Source organism: Dermacentor silvarum, chromosome 2 (genome assembly GCF_013339745.2).
Source record: "Dermacentor silvarum isolate Dsil-2018 chromosome 2, BIME_Dsil_1.4, whole genome shotgun sequence".
In the NCBI taxonomy this organism is placed as follows: Eukaryota; Metazoa; Arthropoda; class Arachnida; order Ixodida; family Ixodidae; genus Dermacentor; species Dermacentor silvarum.
In genome coordinates this window covers 43070258-43090540 of record NC_051155.1, presented here as the reverse complement: position 1 = coordinate 43090540, position 20283 = coordinate 43070258, and the positions used below count along the sequence as shown (strand labels likewise).

General features: G+C 44.7%; 1 protein-coding gene across 2 annotated transcripts in view; it reads left to right on the top strand.

Annotated features, from left to right (window-relative positions):
• Positions 1–1053: 1053 nt before the first annotated feature.
• The window catches only part of LOC119441426 (uncharacterized), a 37719-nt gene continuing 18489 nt past the window's right edge, over positions 1054–20283 (top strand). The window contains exon 1 of one of the 2 annotated variants that reach the window (XM_037706048.2): positions 1054–1222. The gene's annotated coding sequence lies outside the window, so the exon portion shown is untranslated. Of the gene's footprint in view, positions 1223–13784; positions 13911–20283 lie in introns of those variants that run through there. The other variant, XM_037706049.2, reaches the window with a different exon arrangement.

Below are 20283 nucleotides of genomic sequence, written 5' to 3'. Positions count from 1 at the left end.
GGGCGGGTGACAAATAACCGAATGAACTAACGAAAACAGACTTGGAGGATCCTGTATTACTCACTTATTATATACGTAAATCACAGTTTGCACGCGTCGAATTTCCCACTGTCTTTACGCCTTCAAGCGTGTACCCGCCGTGGTTGCTTAGTGGCTTTGGCATTGCGCTGCTGAGGTGGCTGCATCAAATCTCGGCCGCAGCAGCCGCATTTCGATGGGGGCGAAATGCAAAACACTCCCGTGTAGCGTGTATCGGCTGCACATGAAAGAACCCCAGGTGGTCAAATTTATTCCTGAGTCCCCCACTACGGCGTGCCTGATAATAAGATTGAAATTGTGGCACGTAAAATCCCAGAAACTATTACTTTTGTGGGGTGAACGTATGACCAACTATAACGAAAAGCTCGGTAGACGCAAATACCCCCCACCACCACACACTAAATTAAGTAAGAAGCAGATAGTTTCGTGGAGACAACTGCAAACACACACGTACCCAAATCCAGTGATCTTTCGTCTCTGTTACCCAGATCTTTATTCGACGGATAAATGTAGGGTGTGCGATGCCAGGCCAACCAAGGGACACATGCTATGGGAATGCTCGAGTTTAGACGACGAAGTACGCAGAAACCACGAGAAGGCAGTCTAGAACCACAGGGAACACTGGGAGGCGGCTCTGCTCATCTCCGCATTAGAAGACCAACTCTGGGCCGTCCAGCGAGCCGAGGAAGCCGCCCGAGCCGACGGGCTCGCGGCCCAAGCCTGTAGGCCGCGGCTGAGGGCCGCCCCGAATTAACTTCGCAGGACTCTCAATAAAGTTGTTTAATCAATCTTAAACGCAAACGCGCCGACGAGGTGTATATATGTGTTTTGGCTGGCGCGCGTGCTCTCCTTTACCCTATAAAGCGGGCGGAGATTACGGGCTTGCACGTAATTCGAGGAAGGCCAAGAAGGCAACCGCGTAAGAGCCTTCCAAAGGGAGCGTTTTATGGCGGCGCGACACGGTGTCTTGGCTGCGCCTGTGTGGCACGGAGCGCGCTCGTGACAGATAAGATAGGCCCGGAAATACCACAATCTTGCGAGTCACGCGCAGTGACAAGACAAGAGTGACTCCATTCTCGGGCGCACAGCTACACTGACGGGCTAGACAACTGGAGAACGCAGAGTGTAGCGACCCTGCAACGTTTACAGGAGCGTGAACTGCATTTGGGAGCAGCCGACAGAGGTAAGCATACGTTTGTTGGTGCTGTGCTCTCAGAACGAATATGCCGCGCAGTGTAAAAAAAAAAAAATTAGAAAAAGTCGGATGAAACCGAAGCGGCGCATATCGTGAGTCTGCCCTCGGTATTCCAAATAAGTTTTTCAGAAAAATCGTTTTCTCGTAGAGCTTCTGCTCTACCATTACGGCTGCCATCTATGCCACCTCCCATATTTGGGCGCCTGAACTATATGTAGTGTTCTGCGTTTTTGGCTGAAACCCGATAATAGCTAATTTTCGCACCCCGAGCGAAATTTCTGAAAGTCGGGTTAGAACCTCTATATCCCTGAAGTTTGCCCTGTCGTAAAGGATAATAATAAATGCAGGTGTGGCAAAACATTAGCACTGCCCTTTTTTGTGAGCAAATGGTCTAGATATATCATAACATGAATAGCCATATTATATCAGTACGGTATATGCCTTGATTTCCCGTACAAAAATGACTGTTGATTTTCTATTGACGTATTGTTGGGGTATTGTTGAATCAACGGACTCTCAACAAAGTCTCTAAAGTCTTTGAGTTCGCTCAACAGTTGCACAATGATATTACCATTGAGAGCTTCTCAATAAATAATTTATTGAGTAATTTGTGTTGATTTTCGTAGTTGTTTTTCTGTTGTGTAGCAGTTGAGTTTAGCATATACTAATTAGGACTTGCATATGAAGGCGACAATTCAAAACTTTATTAAGAAGCATTCTTTGCCTAATTCTTGTCACTTTGCGGTAGGTACGTAGGTTCTAGTTTGGGCTCGCTTTCGTAAAAAGAAAACAGTGTGTGACCGACTTTGGCACCGAACGTTGACCTTCGAGCGCAGCAGCCCGGTGCTCTAAACTTTAGGCCACGAGCGCACCCGTACGTCTCTCGTTCCGAAACCAGTCAGCGCTTTGAATGCTCGGCGCGCGCGCCCCATGTAACTTCCTCGTCTTCTTGCGACAGCTCGCGCTTTGAGGCGCCATGTTAGACTGTACTATGTCCGGGACCAGCCCGCTTTCGTAGCCGTTTACGCTACGTAGAAACTGCGACGTTGAACCATCTTCATGATCGCCCACGAGTGACTTGCTCGCCGGCGTACAAATGCCATCGTCGTTTTAACATACAACATATGGCATAGCCATAGGTGCGATCCAAAATGCGCACGTTTTAGGGAGCAAAAGAATGTGAAATTCACTTGCAAACACGGTGACTGCGTGCATGGGGAGTTCCCCAAAAGTAGACACGGCGGCAGCGCGGATGATGACGATAAGGCAGGCGCCGACAAGCGACGACGCTACCTTTGAGCACCGGACGCGCTGTGCGAGCCGTAGGATGCAAGCGCGCACAGGCTGTAAACATACACTTCAGAGGTCTTAGAATTTCCTGTGCCACACCCTGTGTCTCGAAAGCATAATACATTTTTTTATCCAACGGCCGTGGTACTAGATATCAAACAACGAACGCGCTTTGAGACCACAGCGCGTTGAAAGAGTTTCGGATTCAGCAACAGCCGCAACATTACGCAGCTAATCGCTGTCTCAGCGGCTGCTCCCGACACTCGCCTTGCAGAAGCATGCGATAAAATTCTTGCCATGGAAGCCTCCCAAGCCTGCAGCTCTCCTATGTTCAGTGAAACAAACGAAGGCCAAAGAGAAATGAAAGAAACAACAGTTACGCGCCCACGTTATACCCTACTTTTTACCGCGTCATCTGCAAACATGCTGCAAACTACTTAAAGAAATTATTGTTCACAAAAATAAAGATATTAGTAATAACTTTTACTCATAGGTGACGCAATAAACGCCAAACCAGTGTTTGAGCATGAGTGTTTAGGTGTGTGCGTGCGTGCGTGACTTTATTGTGAGCAGTCTTTTGCAACGGTATGCAGTGTGCCGTTAGTTTCGTAGTCGCAATTTTGTTAATCGTATTATTTATTTTTTACGCTACAAATTAAGTTTTCCTTCAAAATTTTTTTATGTTTTCTATGAACAAAAATTATCAATCATTATTTATGGATTTTAGTGGTTATTTTTAGTAGGAACGATTTTATTAACTTAATACGATACTGAGGCTGCGACCGGTTTTCGACTCTGTCACTCGTCTGAACTTTTGCGGTGGTTCGTGCCGCGCGCGCTTTGTTGGAAGCATTTTTCTTTTGTTTTTGGACATCATGACGCAAGTTTTAGTGAAATTGCTCTATGATGATAAGTGGGATGTTTGTCCGTTGAAGACGTTCGCTGACGCAGCCACTGGTCTTCGGGCGATGTTCGAGCCTGGCAGTTTAGATGAGTTGCGCGGCAGAATTCATGATGGAAGGAAGGCGAACAAAGCCGCAGCCTAACTTCTGCACACAGGTGAGTGATTTCGTTTTGTTGAGAACATAGCCGCGTTTTTTTTTTTTTTCACTTGGACGATCGTGAGATGTTAAGCACACCGTTCACTTTCTGCAGGCAAACCGCATGCCCTGGAGCGAAAGCGCGCGAAGCTAGCGCTTGCTGCCGCCGCTGCTTCGATTGAAATGTTCGTAATATTATCTACTAATTTGCTATCGCAATCGATGCTTCACCTTTGGAGCGACACTGCGATATTAAAAAAAATATTCTTAATCTGTAGTGGCTCATCGTATACCTTAAGGCTAGTGTGCACATTTTCTCGCGTAGTCGTTAACTGCGCCTCTATTTGCGTTGTGGCTAATGTCGCGGTGTGCTGCAAAATATATTTCGCCTTTTCGGTATGTGCGGAGAACAGCCCACCGATAAGTCCTGCATCGGCGCGATGATTACACGGATACACAGCGTAAATGAACAGAGGCGTGGTGGCGACGTCGGCAAAGCCGCCGACGGGCTGGCCTTATCACACATCGCCACCCCAACCGCAGTAAGCATATTTATCAAATGTGACGTGTTGCTGTTTAAGGCGTACTGCACGCTTTTAATAGGCGATAACTCAAGCGCGCCGCCGTTCTCTGATACCTCTTTGAGCTGGGCCGACTCGAATGTGCGTTGCTTGCAGAAACGAAAGGAACGCCAGACGGCTCATCGGCGCCTCAAGCTAAGCGCCGCACTCGAGCACCGTTAGCGCGGCGAGGAATGGCACGTTCAGGAAGATAGCTCACTGCACAGACGCAAGCGTGCAATGCGCACAGGACGCGTACGCAACGCGCGGCACACAAATCGCGCGGAATGTTCTTAGCCACGCAGCAGCGGATACTAAGCTTCAAAGAAGCGGTGCCGGTTCTCACTAGCACGCTCGCGCGCGCATCGCTCTCGGCGAATTTTTAGGTCTGCCCTGCTGCTCCCGAAGATTCGGACTGCTGCTTGGTATCGGCTGTGTACTATAGCACGGTCTTTCGTGTTGTGAGAGAGCCGGGAATATATTTCACCGGTGTGAAACAAACATCGCTGTGCGTATCTTTGGTAACATTTACTGTAACAATCCATTTCATCATTTTCGTGACGGCCCTCTTGAAAGAGACGCAAATTTTTAATTGCCAGTGTAGTGTGTACTAATATTTAGTGCGTGGTTATGTATATTGTGTGACAGATTTTTAATTTGCATTATCTAATTCTATCTACATTCTCTTCTCTACAGGTTACACATGCACCAAAAGCCCAGGTGCTGACGTGTCGTTCGTCAAGAACAGCTTGGCGTCGTTTCGCGCAAGAGACATTCATTGATCTGCGGCTGATTCACCAGGAAGCTCGCATCTCTGTTGCCACTCTGCGTCAAGTGGGATTTTTAACTATTTTTTATTCTGCCCTGTGGTGTACGCTGTGACGCTGTGAAGACTTACTTTCATGGACGCTGTGAAGGCTTACTTTCGATGTGCTCTGCCTTTTAGTTGTAAAGAATTGGCTACCTTGTGAGTGGAGGTAGTTCCTTTTTCTTGTGAGAATGTTTATCAGCCGAACCAAGTGGTACATGCGTACTTGAAACAGCAGCACAGACGAGGATAATGAAATAAGTAGGAACACACACAAGCGCCGACTCAACTAGAAGTTTATTCTTGAAGACAGGTTGTAAACACATTGGAACTTGACAAAGATAAGAAACCATGTATGCGTGGCCTTTGTGATTAAACAAAATTGTGTTTTCTGCTGTAAGTAAGGGGTAGAACGAACAATTGTTTCATCACAAAGACCAGAACACAAGAGAAATTATGGAAGCCTTATTTATTGATTGCAAAGAAGACAAATGCATAAGCTATCTGTTGCTCTTAATGGGAAAGAGTTGGGATATTTAAAAGAGCTCTCCTTGTTTGGTGGTATCACTTATAGGACATCTCTCACTGTTTTTTTACCTGCATATTTATACTACAAAACACGTGTTTTGTTCCTTTTTTTGTTGCACCGGGCTGTCTGCCACGCATGCATGGCTATTTCTTTGTGAAGTTGGCCAGTGTGCTTAATATCTTTGTCGTCACGAACAAACTTCTAGTTGAGTCAGCATTATTGTGTGTTCCTACCTTATTTCACCGTTCTCATCTTTGTTTGAGCTGTTTGTAAAGTATGTACACACCAAATTACCAAAGTATCCGGAAAATTGAGATACATGAAGTTATTTGCACTATTCATTTCTGCAAGAATGGTATAGCTTCTCATCTCGTTTGTTCTTAACGTTGTTGTACAGTTTTTGTAATATATAGCTTGGAAAGACGTTTTCTGTCAGATTAAATATGCATGTATGTCACTTTTGATATTTTTTTCCAACATGGGTAGTGCAGCTCCTTCCGTCTTTCAGTTACTGCTTTGTCGCAACTTTTATATATTTTATGCAGCGAAATGCTGGTGGAATCATATATATTTATGTGCGCAAGTGTGGTAAATGGTGTTTTGTATGTGCATTTATTTGCGTTTTTTACTAGCTCTCCAATCTGGCTGTACAGTTATTGAAACCTTTTCTCATGCTTTATAATGAGTCGTTCTGGGCTCTTTGATGATGCAGGTGACCATTTATTTCACTGTTGGGAATTGCATTAGCTGTTTGTCACTCCAGTTGTCTGTGTATTTTATGCAACTTTATTATATCATTGAAAGTATTAGCCTTGCATTAGCTTTTTATTGACCGAGGTACCAGTTAGTTGCTGTGTAGGGTGGAAAAGGCCCAAAGAAATGATTTCATTAGCTTTGTTCAAGTCCAGAAAAAAATTCACTGATGAGCTCACTAAATTAGAAAATGCCACCTGTAAACTCTTTCGTACCCACAAGTAACACAAGAAATTAAATACTGTTCACACTCGAGAGGGAAACAGCGTGAAAAAACACGACAAGAAGGGAGACACACACCAGCGCTTCTTGTCCCTTCTTGTCTTGTGTTTTTTTGCGCTGTTTCCCTCTCGAGTATGCACCGACTAGCCCAAGCCTCTACTGTCTTGAAATACTGTGCAGTTCTTGACTTATGCCAGGGAGGTAAGCTGCTTTTACAGCACAAATGTTTTAGAAGTTTACCTCTGAAAAACACGATTCAGGTGTTTTGTATATATATACATGAAGTCATTTGTTTCCAGTTTACTTGTTATTTTGCCTACTCACATGCAGCCGTAAACCCTTCTGTGAGTGTTTACTGGGTGTGTGAAGCATTTTACTGTAAGGTATCCAGTGGTCTTCATTTTTGTATTTATGCATGCAAGCCAAGAGTTCATGTGTTCAAAGTTAGTTACAAGGGTATGCTTAAGGTCTGCCTTTGAGTCACTTGACTGTTGTTTTTACAAAATATATTTTTTTCTGCTGTAATTGTGAAATGTAATTCTTTCTGCTGTAATAAACTTCAAGTTGAGTGAGCATTCGTGTGTATTCTTGTCTTAATTCAGCGTTCGCATCTCTGTTTGAGCTGCTGTTTGTCAAGTCTGTACATACACCAAATTGCCAAAGTGCTCGTAAAATTGTGACACATAAAGCTATTTGCATTGTTTATTCTTCCAAGAAGGCTATAGGTTTCCATCTTCCGTTTGTTTTTAACATTGCTGTACATCTTTGTAGGTCAAGTTCAAGGAGTCCCTTAGGTAGCCAATAAGAGTGATAAAACTTTGTAAAGTTTATCAATTACATCCATCATCATCGTAGTTTTAAACCCACTAAGTTCTACTTTTCAGTTCTCATGACCCTGATTTGTGCTGTGCTGTACAGGCACAGGAAGCTTTTTTATGCTGTAAGTGCAGGCGGTGTTGTATATCTTCCAGAAAAAATTGTTGCGAGTTTAACTAGGCATGTGTACGCTTTTGCTACATTTTTTCAGCATGTGTGCCATAGTTCTGCTCCCTTACACTTAATAGCACTGTAGGCTGTATGAAACCTGAAGACAGGTTTCATACCTGTCTTCAGGTATGAAATATAATAATAATAATAATATACAATAAGTTGTGCCTTATATACTGTAATAATGTGTCATGTGCATGCTATATTACATATTAGGGTACATGAAATATGTCAGTCACTCCTTTGCTTCCGTTCGGATTAGGGAAAGTTATGTGAAGTTTGCGTGTACATTGTATAAGTGTATCATGTCTTATTAATTTGTTAAGATGACAACTGACGCAGTTTCCAGCAAGACCTCGTATTGCTTCTTGTACACTGTATCTATTTATGCCCTTAATTTGTTTTAAGTTGTTACTCGACTAATCTATTTCGTATACTGTTTTATTTGTGTATGTTGCTAGTCGTCGTACTTATGTATAATTCTTTTTTTTTCTTTTTTTTTCGGTAACGCGCAAAGCTCGAATTTTTTCCATGTATCCGTACCCCCTATGTAATACCCCTTCGGGGGCCTTTAGGGGTATTATGAAATAAATAAAAAATAAGAGGCACCGGGGCATGCAAGGGCAAATAGCAAAGCAATTTCAAAATTAAGCGCACTAAAATGCCACAAGCCCAACAAAATATCAATGATATTTCAGTGGCAATTTTCGAAATATCAATGCCATCTCAACAGGTGCACAATGTACTTTTCAATGCTGTGTCAATAATCACTCAACAAATGGTCAACAGAACAATCACAACAGCATTTCAAGACTGCATCAATGGAAACCCAACAGAAATTACACAATGATATGTCTAAGCACAATGTGCTTTCAATACTAACTCAACAACTATTCAACATTGACTTGCCCAATTGTGTTTCAATAAAATTTCAGTGGCCAATATTCAAGAGCCCTCAACACTTTGCTCAATGATATCCCAACAAACTCCCAATGAATGCTCAATAAGATACTCAACATTGACCAATGATATTTCAATGCATTCTCAACAAAAATTTTTGTAAGGGTTGGCCTCACACTCAAGAGAGAATCGGTGTATATATATATATATATATATATATATATATATACATATATATAGTAATAGGCAGCGCCTGCCACCGTTGACGAAAGCTTGTGGCTTGTTCAGTAGGGATTTTACATTAATATATTAATACCGCATTACATCGCATTTCCAGCAAGTCGCATAAATGTAAACGACGGTAATGTGCTAGCAACCGCTCGCGCTTGCAGCGAAAACATGGAACGTTGCATACTGGAAACTCGAAGTTGCACAAGTGAGACGGGATCTGACTCAACCTTACGTCCACAATTTCAAATTGTAATGTTTAGGTAGTTATTCCGTAGAAACTGTCGCACATGCAAGACAACCGCACTGCGAAACCCGCGTAGGGAAGCTTAATTCGGTGATCGCGCTACTTGGGTAGCTTTCGCAGCGTTTCCTACTAAGCGTGAAACGGAGTGTAATGCGTCCCAGGCGCATGCGCGGCGTCAGTCCCATTTAGATTACTTAGAGTGGGCGCGAAGCTAGCCTGAGGACGAGGCTGTAGCGGCAAGGAAAAAGCGCTATAGCGCTATAACACTTTGCCCAAACAGTGCACTCGCGTGACATTTTACAGGCTGCACTAAGACTACTGAAAGAAAAGGCTTGCTCTTTGTATGTCATTTATGTCTAAATTAGTAATGAGAGTGGCTTGTTACTTATGTTGATGGCCCAAGCAATACGCGTCGTTACCGAAGCGTGGCACGCGAGTCTCAGTTGATGTGAATACGAGTCATATTGTACATAAGCCTCTGTGTTTCTTTGTGAGTGAAAGTCAACAGCCGCATTTTTTATATTTTTAATCCTTTTCATATTTCTTATTTACCGGTAATTTACCGGTAAATACGTGCGCGATGCGACGTGAGACCGCCATTGTAGGAAAGGCAAGTCTACGTACAAGTGGATCTAGGCCGTTGAGTTGACTCTGAATAATTAAACAGAAGATAGAAATAAAGTTCTTGTCACCGTCACGGCTTACGTTGAGCAGATGGATACTGCTTCGTGTTGAGTGCGCAATTACAAACTCACACTGATTCGTCGTATGTAGACATATACACATTTGCACCGCCTTTTCTCCATGAATGCACTGTTTACTGTTTTCTTTCTCCTGCATAATATATAGCATGTTACTCACCGGCTCATTCTTTCTGCCAGCGCAGCATTGTGATGCTCGAATCGGTGCAGGCAGCGGCTAAGTTTCGTTCGTGGTTATTGTCTGTTTGACTTTGTTGGAATGCACTGTATTAGTCTGTCAGTCGCCACGGACACTTGTCTCGTGCATGTTCTTGCGACCCTAGGTGGCGTTTGGGCCAGGAATCCACGAAGCCCATTGATGAGTACGTCCGGTAGTAGGAATGAAGGAAAAAGGCTTTAATTTACACTATTTACACTGGCTCCAGATATGGAAGCCCACTCCATCAGGAGCATATTGAACGTGTAATTTCACATCAGCACACGTCAGCACCATCCCACTGCACCAAAAGTATCCGCTTTTAAGACACTCTCTTCCCTTGGAGACCGGAGTAGGGAATCTGATGATGCTAGTTCGGTCAATCACAATCGTTGAATAGGTGGCAACGTCCCTCCTAGGGCGTCACACCGTCCCGCGGTCACTCCTCCTATGTTGAACCTTTGCCCGTGCATTCTTGAATCTGCGTGGCCATCTGGGAAACCGAGCGTGACGCTATTCCTACGGTCTTGGTCGACGTTGCTGCTTTCATTAAACAGTGCGCTCTGCGTGACGGTCCGCTTTTCAGGATCAGGATGAGATAGAGTGGTCTTCACGGTAATTACCTTATCCATGGATGGCGGAGTTGTCGCCTCGATGCGAGCTCCTTTGTTAACCCGTCATGATGTACGACACGCCCGGTCGCTGTCGGTGAGCGCGCTGAAGAATGGACTGAATCATGTAAAACGTCCATGGAATGCGCTTTTACAGGTTTATACGTAGCAATGTATTAATCATAAGGTAGCCTAAGTGCACCTATGTTTTTTTACAAGCGCACACGTTAAACAATGTGCCTTGTTCAGATCAAAACAGCTAAAAGTATGCGGAGTATTTCAGACTTTCAAGGATATTTCTCAAGTGCTTTATATGTTCTTGGCTGTTCAGGATCGTTGAGAAAGTTAATATCGCAACCTATAGAAGCTACTGCTTCGCGTACCTTTGTGTTCAAGACAACCGAAGCCCCACGCCTTGCTCGAAAGCGGGATTCTTGTGCCATGCCACTCTGTTTTAAGTCGAAAACGCGAGCTCAAACACAGGGGTTGTCGGTCTTTCTTTAGGTGATCGCTAACGCCTTAGATAACTCTTGAATACGTAAAGACGCACAACAGAGTTGAGAAGCACTATTTTCGGGCAGTAACGCACAAGCAAACATTCCACATCGACTTCTCCAGCTCTTTAAACTTAGTGCAAACATACCAACGTTTTCGGACGTCGACTTGCTGCTGCAATCGCACTTAGACCTCTTTCAAGGCGACTGTACCATGATCGATAGGTATAGTCGTTAGATATTTGCTAGATAGAGGGTGCCCAGTACTTGAAAGGGCACTAAGAAACCGAGCCGAATCAGGTTTACTTGTAAACCCTAGCTGAAAAACTATGTTTTCATTAATTTGGCAGGAAGTTGTTGCTATGTAGCAAAGCAAGGCAGAATTTATCTTTCTAGAATTCTATACCCGAACCTCACTGCCCGTACGTCAGTTTGCACTGTCAAAATCCGTGTCTCCATGACCTCGTGCATGAACTTAATGACGGCGGTGCAACAAGTCCTCTTCTTGCATATTTCTCCCTTCTCTGTCTTCTTGTAAAGGTAAAAGTGGCCGGTTCGCTTCCTCTGAAGCGTTATTTACAAACACAGCTTAACTTACTACATCTAGTTTATTGTCTATTTAAATTCGTTGACAGCATGCGTCAAAGTGCGCTCATAAACACACATACACTGTTACTGCCATTACTGCCGCTTGCACCGACGAACCCTTTATTTTGCTACGCAGTCACTCCGCTATGATCTACTGCTGTGTGGTCGTCTGTGTCCCGCAAGTTGCACGGGGCTGTTGTCGCCACATAAATGTTAGAAGGACACACGTAGTAACATCATTCTTGGCAAAATGTTCCAAGCAAAATTAACCCATGCGACACACCGACCACAGCAGCTTATGACACGGTACTCTTTGGTGATCCATCTTTGCACACAGCGCCGAACCAGACAAAGGACGCGAACGAGGCGCGTAGACGAGCGCTGACTTCGATTTTTCTTTTTCGAAAGTAGCGTGTGTACGTTTGTGCGTATATATATATATATATATATATATATATATATATATATATATACAGGGTGTTTCAGCGAACACTTTCAAAATTTATTTAAGGTTGCTTGTGGCAGATAGCCCAAGTGTAGTTAATGAGCTGGTCTACTCGAAGAGGCGGACATTACTTGCACACGAAATTGAAATGCTTAATCGACTAATCAAAAAATTCACTAATTAAGTTCTTAACTAATTACCTGATGGCCCATATTGCAATTTACAAATTGTAGCCGTGCAGCTCTCAAGGCGGATCCAGTTGGAATTTATTCTCAGGATGACACCAGTTTCGAGGTATTAATTCCCGAACTTTGCGGAGAAATGCATTGGCGTTCCAGTTATATTTGTGCTTCAATGCATAAAGGGACGTTTTGTTAAGATCCTAACTGGAACGCCAATGCATTTCTCCGCAAAGTTCGGGAATGAATATCTCGAAACTGGCGTCATCCCCAGAATTCGTTCCAAATGGATCCGCCTTGAGAACTCCACGGCTACAATTTGTAAATTGCAATATGGGCCATCAGGTAATTAGTGAAAAACATAATTAGTGAATTTCTGTTAATTATTCGATTATGTACTTCAATTTCTTGTGCGAGTAATGTCCGGCTCTTCGAGTAGACCAGCTCATGAACTAGAATTGTGCTATCTGCCACAAGCAACCTATAAGAATTTTTGAGTGTTCGCTGAAACACCCTGTATATATACATGTGTGTTGCTTTCAAAATTAAAAAATTGTTGGAAGTCAGCACTTATCGAAAGTCCCTCCGTACACACTTATATACATCCCTCGTTCGCGTCCTCTATCCGGTTCCGCGCTGTTTAGCAATATGAATCACCACAAATAAAGCAAAACATAAACGTGTCAGTCAAAACGTATTCATTCACAGTATAAATGTAGCATACGAAAAGTACCAGTGGGTAATTTTTGCCGTGAACTATACGCATATTGAGAGAAGATGGGACTCTTGAATCGATCCTGACTGAAGGATGCGTCCCACTGCCTCTTTCCACTTCCACTGCGTTATGACCATTTTAAATGACGGTCGTGCGCCTGTGAACGCGTGGAAATGTACTCTACAATATAACTATTGCGTTAAAGTTCTTTCATGCAAAAATAACTCGCATGCAATAAAACGTAGGTGAAATAAAAGATTGACCGCCTAGCCCCGAGTCAGCGACTGTCCTAAGCAGCTCCAATGCCGTTTACAATCGCGCTCAGTATGAGCTACAAAGCGTGAGCGCTTGGCGAAGCGTTCTGCCAGGTTTATTGTTTCGAACGCTAGCCACCTGGGAGAGTGCGTTGTAGCTCATACTGAGCGCGGTAGTACACCTTCGCATGACCTTTCAATTCCAGTCACACGACGGACCTAGTATACAGGGTGTTCCGAGTGGAATGAACAGTAATTTTAATAAACACCGCTAATCTAGCTTAGTGAATGCAACCCCTGGTAGATTTCACCTCTTAAAAAACAAATTACACGGTCGGCCAGATTTCGTCTAATCACAGCACACCTCACGAATAGGGACGGACAGCTGCTTATATACGTCACAAATCCACCCGTTGCATTTCGATTCGTAGGCTGCTTCGCGAGACCTTGAGCGTAGACATGCAAATAAGGCGATGCTGACGCATATGCTAGTGAGCGAAAAGGATATTTGCGTTTGAAACTTTTCTCTTGTTTGGCTTTTTTCTTATCACTTGTTTGACGTTTAAACTAGCAGCGCATATGTTGAGCCGCAGCGAGCACTCATTCCTCACGTACACGTAGGGCACACGCTGTTTTTGCTTATGCAGAAGACAGACGAATCGGCGTGGCCCTCATTGACGTCATTGTGTTCACGCAGCTACGTTGGCATTTCTTCGGAGCCCACTGGGCGTAAAGGGCTTACATAAAGTCATGATACTTGCACCAGCCTTTCTTTCTTGCCTCGCGCTTTCGAAGACGCTGCATCTCGTGTGCAAAGAAATAACGTCCTTCGGAATGGAAATGGGAGTCTTGGAACGTACCAACCACGTATGAACTGTACTTTGTAGTGCCTCAAGTTATCTACGTTCCACAGTGATAGCGAATATACGGTGAGTTCCTTCCCTATCCAAAAAGACCATATGCCCTATAACGTTCATATCCAACAATCCCATGTGAAGCATACTGGCTTCCATAAAAGAACGCCTATGTTCCCATATATCATATGGGATTATTAAATATGGGAGTTTTGGGGCGTTTTGGACGGGAATGTAATTTGCTTTCCTTCATTGAAGACCTTATTGGCAGCATTTATGTTGATAACAATAGAAATAAACAAATATCAATGCCGGATAGAGCTCCGCACCTCTTGAAGATTATCCGGCAGATTCCTAAATGGTTGAGTATGATCATGTTTATTAAAGGCAGAGCGTCAACACTGTTAATAATATCTGTGAATAGACGTTATACGTGCTCCTCGTAGCTTTGTTCATAATAAAATTGGCGTAAGATCAATTGTTATTACCGAATGGACTGTTACAGACCTTATGAACTCATTGCTTAACAATCTGCCACGAAAATGTGCTCAAATAAGTCTGTTTACGTATATTCACGAAGCGTCTTACCAAACTAACATCAAATGAAAGGCACTCACGCTAAGCCTAGAGTGTGTTGGTTTCTCACGTTCATGGTGTAGCTCGAATTGAGACATCTGACATTCAAATGTGCTACTTGCTCATCTGGACTCGTGGACCACATCTTCTTTTAAGCACTTTATGCGACAGACAAAGCTTCAAAATTACGTGTCGCAAACTTTTGATGCCGAAGGACAAAAAAGCATTACCAAAACAATGTGCTGCACAGTATGCTTGCGTATGAAAATGGTGTGTCCAAATTGAAAGCTTGTATACAGAAATTATTTAATCCTGTAGAATATGGTGCCGCGTGATCTCGGACCCTAAAGTCACAACGAAATTTTTTGTGGTTTTCGTTACCAGAGCCAAGTTTCGTAAGGACTCCATTGCTCCAATTCTTTTTATTTATTATAGAAGATTTTATTGTCAATTCATGGGTACAGTCATGTGTTACATGAACAGTTTCGCAACTTTGCGTGCAGTGACTTGTGCGACACAACAGCAGATACAAGCACCCGCTATCTGAACGTATAGATTTTATACCGGCGTCAACATACATTTACCAAAAATAAAGAGCGATCTTGTCTTCAGTACACGTATGTCTGTGTGGTAAACAATTATACAGGGCGTCTCACTTGCTAAATAAAAGTTTTTTTCCGAACGTGTAAGAAGCCCACGAATGGACACAAGTGCTTCGAGCAGCCAGTCGCACGGCAATTTTGTGTGTATTTCCTGGCAACTTTCACGCTCGGAAAACACACCTTTAAGTATCACTTATTGAGCAACAGAAAGCTGTATCGGGAGTTTCTCATGTTGCTCTTCAATTTTCTCATTGACACTTTTCATCTAATTATAATAATTGAGAAGTTGGTTAATTATTTAAGACTAATAATCTAATTAGGTGATAAAGCAAAAAATAATACGAGTATCTCCAAGAGACGGCAAACAACATTACCTTGGTTCTGTCCAGCTACGTTGCATTTGCATATTTTTATAGTTAGGCCCAAGTTAAGTGAAAACCCTGTATGTTCAGAGGGCAGACACTTGTGTGCCATCCGTTATAAGGGAAATCTTCCTCGGCCGCGTATACAGAGTATTGGAGCAAATGGGTGGGACAGCCGCAGCCCTATTTCGTTACGTTAACATATATCTGGTCTTTCTCTGTAAGGAGAAATACACCCAAAGGGCCATTACCATTTTAGAGCATTCCCGAGAGTGCGGGTTTGGTTTGACCTTCGCAGTGGAGTTGGTTCAGGGCAACGTCCTCCAGCTTATAATGCGAAAGCATTATTCACCTCATTAGGCGAAAATCCGTCGGTGCGACCGAAAGATGGTATCAAAAACTGCTGACGCCGCAAGGAGTAAAAACACGAAAGAAAATGCTCGAATTGCCGTCATATTTCTCAGGGAGGTTCCTGTAAACAACTGAAATCAATGGCTTTAAAAATAAAAATTTCGTAAATTTTGGGTCTGAGTGGGTATCGAACCCGGTCCTCCGGATTGCGAGAGGAGCACGCTTCTCCGACGTCACGGTGGATCCACGGTTCTGGCTTAAAAAAGGTGTGCCTAGTGCGTGCTTGATTGCACACGTCACGTCGCAGCCATGTGGCTGACTAAAGGTGTTACCTAGAGTAGCAGTCTGGATCAGTTGGTACATACTGAATAGTAAAAGCCAGTCAAAAGACGAAGGACAGAGAAGAGACGTGGCACACACGACGACTGGGTTTTTTTTTTTTTTTCAAAACACGCGCCCGGCATGTGATGAAGGCAATTGCGCTGACGCAAACCGTTGCCTCACTTTCGGGGGAGTGCACATTTAAAAGGTTACCCAGCGAAGAAGAGACGCATTGCAGTAGAGTATAATGAATGTATAAAATGAGCGCGTTCATGACGTTCCGAGGTCTACAAACGCTCTAATGCTTTCGTAAGCAGTCTTTAGTGTATCTGCCGTATTTTTGGGCACTAGGCTTGCGTTTAACTTGGTCACGTATGTTGAAGGTACAACCCGCAAGCGAAAATATCGTTCATTCATTTTTCGTTTAACCATTGTGAAGTAGTAAACAAATTGCGTTGTATTTTTCTCATTTACGCTCCTCGTTGCGGAGATCTTTGCTCCGTGAGCTTGAAACCAGCTTTCGCGATCAGATAGTACGGGTATAGAGTAAACCAAATTCCCTTGTCATGTAATGGAATTGCTGGTAGCATACCTATTCTATTGTAAAAGGAAATAGAAAGAAGACTCACAGTTATAATCACGGTAGAAAAAAACGGTGCAACCTTTCCGTACATGCACACTGAGTTTGCGCACAGACAGACAGACGGATGGTCCTGAGAGGCTCCGATGCCCCCTTTTCAGGGAGGTGATGAAGCCGCGGGCCGCTCCCACGTTGGGACGGAAAGGCCAAGCCTCACCGCCGCATCGTGGGCTCTCTGGGCAGCCGATACTTGACGTAAAAAAAATGCCACAGCACGCTACAGTGTCAAGACAGCGTTTACCGCGCGAAATAGGTTTTTCACAATTGTGCTCGCGGGTCAGGGAGAGCATTGTAGCCCCCGTTGCGCACAGTAAAGGTGGTTGTTTAATAAAGCGCCAGGGAGCGCTACACTTCGTGGAACACCGCAGTAGTCCAGAAGGTGCTATTTACCTGTGACAAGTCATAATACGTCAACCAAAGCGGCAGGTGCTAACTAGGCTTGCACATTACGAGCTGCATGTAAGGATTCAATTACATTTCTTGCTAGATTTGTAATTTAGCGATTACTTGCTTTTACTGGGTAGTGGTAACGTAATTTAATTGCATATTCAGTACCAATTATACGCAACCAGTTACTTTATTGGCGGTACAAAGTGTAAGGAAAGACGCAGGTTTTAGCAGTTTATCCTCACGGGGTCGTCCAACGCAGTAGCCTTGCGGATGCGCAGGTTCAGGCAGTCAAACACGAGTTTTGCACACCTCTGCGTTGACGGGCATAGTGAAGAACCCTTTTAGGTTCGTCCTATACTCTTGGAAGATGACTATTTCTCCCTTTCAAGAAAGTGAAATAATATATGCGCTACCACGCCGGAACAAGACATGAACGGGGAAAAATAAAACAGTACACCTCTCAGGCCTGATTATTTCAGTGTGAGATGTATGATCGGGGCGTAGCTGAGGATTAAGTTCGCTCTGTCCCTGAACCTAATTAAGCCTCTGTAAATGAATAACTCAGATGTCACACACATCAGCGAATTAGGAAAACGAAATTAGCCTTTGATAGTTTGCTTTCGTGTTTTATTCTGGCGTAGCTGTACAAAGCTTCAGTGCCTACGAGCAACCCAGAAGATGATACAAATCGTGGTTACCTCGCTTCTCCCCCACCAAAGACGTTCGCTCTTTTCATTTCTGAAAAAAAAAAATCGGCAGAGACACTGCAGATTGCTTTCGTGTGATAATGCAAAAGCATTAAAGTCCCTTTGGTGAATTTTTTCACAGCGGAGCTGTTTTAGCCAGCCGTAATTTGTCGTGCGTAGCTGTGGTAGCCATGGCAACCCGTAGGAGGAGATGACCGCGTGCATGCGTACGCGGGCTGCTCCTCCTACGGGTTGCCATGGCTACCACAGCTACGCACGACAAATTACGGCTGGCTCCTCGACAGCTCCCTGCCTTCCTGGCCCGTGCCTCTCTTCTCTCCACGGCGCGCTGAGCCAGGAGAAAAAAAAGGCGAACGCTCGCACTAAGCCGCGCAAAGCTCAAGACACAGCGAAGCATGTCGATTGATATCGAGCGGTTAGCCTCCAACGCGTTCGGCGTCGGCAAGCAGCAGCGTTCTTGGCACTGTGCCAACCTTGGTTAGCCTGCCTGCGTTCGTAGCATGCCAGGAGCGATGTCGCTCCTAGGCGCCCACGCGTCCAGCGCTAGTCACGCGAAATGTCGCGAAAAAGAAGGTACCTCCGAAAATGATCGCTCGAGAATACCTTCCTACATGTGTAGTTAAGTTAAACCAAGTTAAGACCTAGCAGCAACCAAGTTGATACCTAGCAGTAGCAGCCATTAATCTTCGCTGTGCCTAAGCTTTGCGCGACCGAGTACAAACTTGCCTGATTTTTCCGAGCGTTCCTTCTCCGCGCAAGCTCTCGCCTGGGTTCTAACTACGACTCGGTAAGGCCATATGAAAGCGCGCCAGCGTTACAACGCACTCGCTTTGCTGCGAGGAGTTAATAACTCAAAGGACCACCCAGCGGCTTTTAATTGGACATTAATACATTTTATTTCATAGACTCACTTTAACGGCAGAGCTTTAAGTCGACCGTCAGTCCGTGGAGCGTGTACAAAAAACCTCGCTGGACGATGACGCCACCGCGCGTTGCCTAGCAACCACCTCGCGCAGCGGCGTGTGCTTCGCCTCCTCTCCGTGTCGTGCACATGTTGCCTTGACATGGGTCGTTAAGGAGAGGGAAGGAGAGCATGCGCGTCGCGCGTGCTATGCTCGGAAGAGAAAGAGAAATTGAGAGCGAGAAAGATAAATAAATTGTAGCAGCACCAACGAGGCAAAGCGCAGAGCTGCTGCCGAAGCCGTTTGCGTTTCCCGGCATTCGCGCGGAACGCGCGCGGTGTCCGTGACTGCAGCAGCCGCTACTGGCCGCGGCGCGGCAGGTTTCGACCAGCCACGCCCCGGCAAGTGTGGAGGTGCATCTCGTTCGTGAGGTCACCGGGGAGACAAAGTTCAGAGCCGCCACGACAGCGGCAGAACTCTCACTGACTCTGTGGCGAGTACATGTAGCCTTGACATGGGACGATCAAAGAAGATCCGGACACCCGAAGAAGAAGCCGCTCATCTTGAAGCTCGTCGCGCGGCAACCTAGATTCTGCGCGTCGGCGGCGAGTCGATTCGTAATACGGTGCCTTACAACACTTAGCATTAGCAAAACTTAGCCAAGCCTAGTAAAACCTGGAAGAAGCTAGGTCGATCACCAGCTGCGCTGTTCCCGCTAGCCTTTCATCACGAGTGCAAGCTGTCCACGTTTTTTTTTTACTCATGACGTGGCGCCACCTCCTACCCATTGGCTACGTCGCCAGGTGCCTAACGACGCACGCATAAGGCCACACGTTTAGTCAGTCAGATGGCTGCGACGTGACGTGTGCAATGACGCACGCACTAGGCACACCTTTAGTCAACCAGAACCGTGGAGCCGCCGTGGCGTCTAGAAAAACGTCGTCAGACGCCACGGCGGCCCCACGGTTCTGGTTGACTGTTGGGGAGGTTGCTTCTTTTGGGGTTTTCTTCAAAGAACTACTTACCCATAGATACCTACGGCATTAAATTTTTACCGGTCCATAACGACGAAAGCATTCCATTTGTCATGATAATGCTCCAGCCTCCTGGTCCTACGTAGTATTTGGTTGTCAAGAATGGCCGTGCATCGCAGAACTTGACGTGAGGCCAATAAGGAGCTACTTTCGCGAATCTGTAAGCAGAATGTTTCAAGTGTATAAACTGCAAGAACCAGAACCACACTGGCTTCCTAGGTTAGAAGGGCTGATGTGCATGCCAGAGTTCTGATTGCTGCTCTCCTCAGTCCTTGCTGGGCTAGTGTGATTATACAATGTATTTCTGTGTAAATTGAATAAAGGCAATAAAGAAAGCAAAAAGAGCCGCCGTGGCGTTGGGGAAACGTGCTCGTTTCGTACTCCGGAGGCACGGGTTCGCTTCCCACCCAGACCGAAATTACCTAATTTTCTTTTCAAAGGCATTAATTTACTTTGGTTCCAGGAACCTCACTGAGAAATTTGACGTCAATTTGAGTACTTTTTACATATTTTTACTCTTTGCCGTCGGCCATTTTTGGTAGCATCCTCCGATCACAACGCCG